The sequence below is a fragment of the Urocitellus parryii genome, chromosome 11 (genome assembly GCF_045843805.1).
Source record: "Urocitellus parryii isolate mUroPar1 chromosome 11, mUroPar1.hap1, whole genome shotgun sequence".
In the NCBI taxonomy this organism is placed as follows: Eukaryota; Metazoa; Chordata; class Mammalia; order Rodentia; family Sciuridae; genus Urocitellus; species Urocitellus parryii.
The window spans coordinates 91,196,495-91,202,182 of record NC_135541.1 but is presented as its reverse complement, the minus strand read 5'-3'; positions in this window follow the sequence as shown (position 1 = coordinate 91,202,182).

Sequence of the window (5,688 nt, the reverse complement as noted above, 5' to 3'; positions counted from 1 at the left end):
GGTTTCTTTTCTAATCATGATCACTCACTCCTGCATCTGTAGACCTGTGCAGTGTTAAACCCAGCATCTGGAATGACACATCCACCTGAGGCCAGCATTTTATACCTCTTAGGAGCAGCTGGAGCACTGTGTCAGCCTCATATTGCTCTCATCATTTTAATAACTTCTTGCTATTTAGGAGTGGTGCTGCCAGGATCTCCACTTTAGGCTCATTTGCTCATTGCCAACAGCTGGTTATCACCCTAATTAGAATGAGTATTGGTTTTCCTTACAGTCCTATCATTTAGGGTGCAGAGGCTGCCAAGTTGAGGTCAGGTTTGCTTGTGGGAGATTAAACTTGTCAGGGTGACCTTGACGGATAAAATCTTGTATAATTTCTTAAGCCTGTTTCTATCACATTAAAATTGCTTTCTTATTAGAGAATTAACTTTTATCAGATCTGTTAAAAACTAAAAAAAATCCTCAAAATAAATTAATGAAAGCATAACATATATCCTTTGAAAATATTATTATTTCATAACAGCCAAAGTACAAAATCATAGACTCTTAGAGGAGAATTTATATGGTCATCAACTTCTACTGAATAAAGAAATCCATTCTACGATATCACCAATGAACAGGTACCTATCTTCCCAAACACTTCCAGTAGCTATAATTTGTTATTATGTTGTTGACATTAGAGATTTATTTCTTCATAGTATTTATTTAAACATTTCTAACATCTATGCTAAATTTAAGGACTACACAAATTTAGACTTTTTTTGAGAAGCTCCAAACTGGGAAATAATGTTGCTTGGGACTGAAAAGGGGCAAAAGTTCAGGGAAGTTCCACAGAGAAACTGACTTATAAATTAGGTCTTAAAGTAAGAATAGATTTTCAGACAGAAAAGCTAGAATGGGGAGAGAGTAAAAGGTGTGTAATTGGACCTCTCACAATGATAATCGCAGTTTCCTCTTGGGTGTCCGTCTAATTACTTCTCTCTCTTTCCCTTTCCTTAAGAACAGCATACAACTTTGTTACTCGAGGAGTAGTTCATGAACAAGCTAGCAGCACTGACATCACTTGGGAACTTGAAAGTGATATAGAATTTAAGGCCCCATCCCAGATCTACTGAAGTAGCATTCAGTAGTCCATATGTACATTAAAGTTTGAGAAGCACTGGGAAATAGCATGTGTCTTTATTTCCTATATTTCATTCAGTCTTTTAAAAATAATGATTGTATATTATACCTAACTAATACATGTAAAAAGGTTTAATAATCAAATTGTCCTATGAAGCTTACAAAAAAGTCAAGCCCTTTTCCTACCTGTCTTCATCACCACTAATCAGGTCTTAGAATCTATCACTTTTACATCTTATATCTGTTTATTCTAATATATACCTTCACCTCTGAAGTAAAAATTATCATATTACTGTTTATAGATTTATCCATTTTAAAACTAACCTAAACCTTTTATCATAGCAGGTGAAAAATTAACTTTCTTATATAACTACCTTGATTTGCCTCTCCATTCCTCTCAATATAATTATAATAAAAGTTTAAGATTTAGTGATTTTAGTATTATGACCATATTGTCACTAAACTAAGGAGTATGCTCTGTTTTTCCTAGAGTTAATCATTGCCTTTTTAATTTTGCAGGGGGAGTGGGGATGGTGGGGGAAAGGAACCACTCAGTCCCAAGCATGCACATATAATTCTTAATTCTTTCCAATGGAACTGTAAGGTTTTTTTTTTTTTAAATATAATTACACTATTCTATTTATTTGTTTTCCTTGGACCCTGTCTTCAATTCCTTCATCCAGTAAACTAGACTGGCTACTCTATAAGCAGCTGATGACAGTGTTCATCATAGGACTCATTTTTGTCATCATTATGCAAAAGTCTTTTGTTTCTCTTCTATTCGAGCTATCAGTATTTAGGATCCTTTTTTTTTTTAATCCTTCATTTTTGTGAAGGATATCATCCAATAATTTCCAGAAAGAGATGCGTGCCAGGTACATGTCTGCTGGCATTCAGTACCTTTCATGATCTCTCCTGTATGATAGAGGCTGGAAGCCCTGGAATATATTTATCAGAATCTTTTTCCAGCAATGTTCTTGTTTAGAGTAGGCCAAGGAAGATACCCATATGAGATTTGGAAGGAGGCAGTGAAGTAGGGTATCTTCTTCCATCAGAAGTGGTGACAGACTGACATAGGCTTCTGCACTGTCTTTCTCATAATGCCTATTCATTACTAGCAGCTGTAGCTTTACTCAAATATTTATGTGCTTTCCTGATTGGAAGCCATTTTTTAAAAAATTTAATTAATTAATTATTTTTTAAAAAAATACATAACAGCGGAATGAATTAAAATTTTTATTATACGTGTAGAGCACAAATTTTCATATCTTTGTATATAAAGTATGTTCTGACAATTCATGACTTTATACATGTACTTTGTTTGCACTATAATTCTTATTACATATATACCACAATTTGGGGGATCTATTAGATCATTTATTGTTTTTTTAATTATTTATTCTAAATTGTTATACACAATGGCAGATCATTTATTGTTTTGACTACCAATTATAATTTAGACCTGAGGTACTCCCAACAGCTCAGGTATGAGACTGAAAGAATGTTCAGAGGTGAAATGATTGGATTGTGAGAGGTATGGCCTAATCATTGGATTAACCAACTGATATGGATTAACTGAGCATTAACTGAGGGCAGGTATGATGTGGCTGGAAGAAGTAGGTCACTGAGGGTATGCTTTTGGGGGTTTACGTTTTGTCCTTGGTGAGTGGAGCTCTCTCTACTTCTTGGTTACCATGTCCTGAGCTTCATTCTCCTGCCATGTCCTATGGCTGTGATGTTCTGCCTCACTTTAGGCCCAGAGCTATGTAGTGGACCAACAATGGTTGGTGCCTCTGAAACTGTGAGCCAAAATAAACTTTTCCTTCTCTCTATTGTTTTTGTTAAGTCTTTTGGTCACAGTGACACAAAGCTGACAAAAACACAATCTACGATAGATATTTTTCTTACTGAATCTTTATCAAAAGTGACTTCACACATTCTTTTTTTTAAAAAATGGGAACTTAGTATTGGAGAGGGTAAGATTTGAAGTAGTGATGACCTCTGTGATATTAGTCGTTTAAAAAGATTATTACTTGTGGTTGCCCAGAATGAAATGCCTAACATTAAAGATACAGTTTTGGGAGACCAAATGGTTGCTTTAATATTTAGATGCTGTTGTAGAGAAGATCATAGGGACTTTGAAGGGTCTGGTTGTTTCTGAGTGCACTGGAGAGGTTACAGAAAAGAATAATAACCTCAGAATGTTAAAATGTTTGCTTAAGACATAATAAAAAATTCAGAAAACTTCTGTGTCTGCCCTGCAACCTAACATCTTTTGGAGTTATTAGACTCTAAATAGCAAAATATACCAAAATCAGGACCGCAAATACCAGTGTAATTGGTATTACAAATGCCAGACACCAAATGTGATCTTGTCCACTGGAGAACTGCAAATCAAGTTGAATGCACTGCCTCATCAGGTCAACTAAACGGAAGGTAAGATGTATTAAAAAACAGTGTGTTATGGACTGAATTGTGTCCCTCCCTGCCCCCAAATTCATGTTTTGAAAACCTAAGCCCCAATATGACTATGTTAGAAGGTATGTCCTTTAAACAGGAAATAAGGTTAAATGAAGCCATAAAGATGGGCCTTAATCCAATACGATGGTGTCCTTATAAGAAGAGGAAGACATACCAAAAATGCACACATGCAGAGGAATGGAGGCCTCAGGAGAAACCAGCCCTGCCTTGACCATCCAGCTTCTGAAACTTTGACAAAGTAAATTTCTGTTGTTTTAGTCACCTTGTCTATGGTATTTTACGGCATCCCTAACATATGAATATATTCTTTTATTATGTATTATTGACGACCTCAGAGAATGTAGGTTGAGCATCCCTAATCCAGTCCCTGAATCCAAAATGCTCCAAAATCAAAAACTTTTTGAGTGATGACATACACCATAGTAGAAGATTCTATGCCTGACCTCATGGGATGGGTTGCAATCAAAATTTAGATATATTAAAATTATGGTGTAAAAAGACCTTCAGGCTATGGGTATAAGTTGTCTATGAAACATAAATGAATTTTGTGCTTCAACTTGGGTTCCATTCCCAAGATAACTCATTCCATATATGTGAATATTCCAAATCCCCAATCCAGAACACCTAGAGTTTCAAGCACTGGGGATAAAAGATACTCAGCTTATACTATCTTTCTCAAAACGTGGAGGAAGACATTAGTCAGAGGAGCTCCAATTTTCTTGGAAAGCTCTCTAGTGTCTGCTCTTGAAGGCTGGAGATGACAACTGAAGATGCTGCCATATATATAAGCTCTTTGATTTCCATATGGCTGATGGATTTCAGAGTGACAGAGGCCAGATGGCAGCAGATATTGACAAAATGGGACAGATTAGTAATAATTAGAGTGGTTTAAAAGCAGACATTTTTGATGTTGACCAATTGATTATAATGTCTGTAAGATTGAAATTGATGCACAGTTTTACATTTTGATAATAAATAAAGTTTTTTGTTTGTTTTCTGCAGTACCAGGGATCAAATACATGGTCTCACACATGCGAGGCAAGAACTCTGCCACTGAGTTATAACCCCAGTCAAAGATTTTATTTTAAATATAAAATAGACAATTTCTAGTTTGTGAGTAGAAGATTAATTTAATCACAGATGAAGAGTTACTACTATTCATCCTTTTTACAGACCTGAGCCCCTTCTTAAATCTGGTAACTTTGAATGGGAGGAAAGACTCATCTCCTGGAAAAAGAATTCTGTGACATTGCAATAAGTGTATAATATAAATCTACAAAAACATTTTTAGATTTCTCTGGAATTACTGTAAACTGCCTCTGAACTAACATTATTTTCTAGGACTCCAAAGGTGGAAGTCCATGCAAGTCAGACAATGTAGAAGATATTTTTCACATTTACTTAATATTCTCACCCCACATCCAACCCACTTTTAGTTCCTTCAAGACAGCAGAATTATGCCAGATTGAACTCAGGAGTGGCCGTATGATTACTTTGCCTGATAAATGCAGGCAGGTTAGAAGTATCATATGTTATTCCTGGGAAAGAGTTTCAAGACACTCTATGTTTTACCACTTTTTTTTTTTCTCAAGATCATCCAAAAGGCATCCTGGGTCCCAGAATGGAGAAAATATAGTCTGTGATGGACATGTAACATAAACTAGAAATTATTCCTTGTTTTTGTAATCCACTAATATTTGTGATTATCTGTTAATATTTGTGTTATCTGTTAATGATGCATAACATAGATCATCTTGACTAATTTATTTACTACTATTTATTTACTTACTTATTTTTGTGGTGCTGGGATTTAAACACAGAGCCTCACACATGCTAAGCAAGTGCTCTACCACTGAGCCACATCCCCAGCCCCTAATGAAGGCATTTAATACCCCAAACCTCTATCATAGTGGGCTCAGTGGATCCCTAATCCATCTTAGGTCATTTCCCTAGCACCTGAATGGAGAGTTGGAAAAGCCATACTACGTAAATAGCAAAACAGTCACTGTGACTTGGAGTTTAGGCTTTTTCACAGTGGAAAAGACAACTTTGTAAAACAAAAGCACTATTGAATCCCTCAGGAAA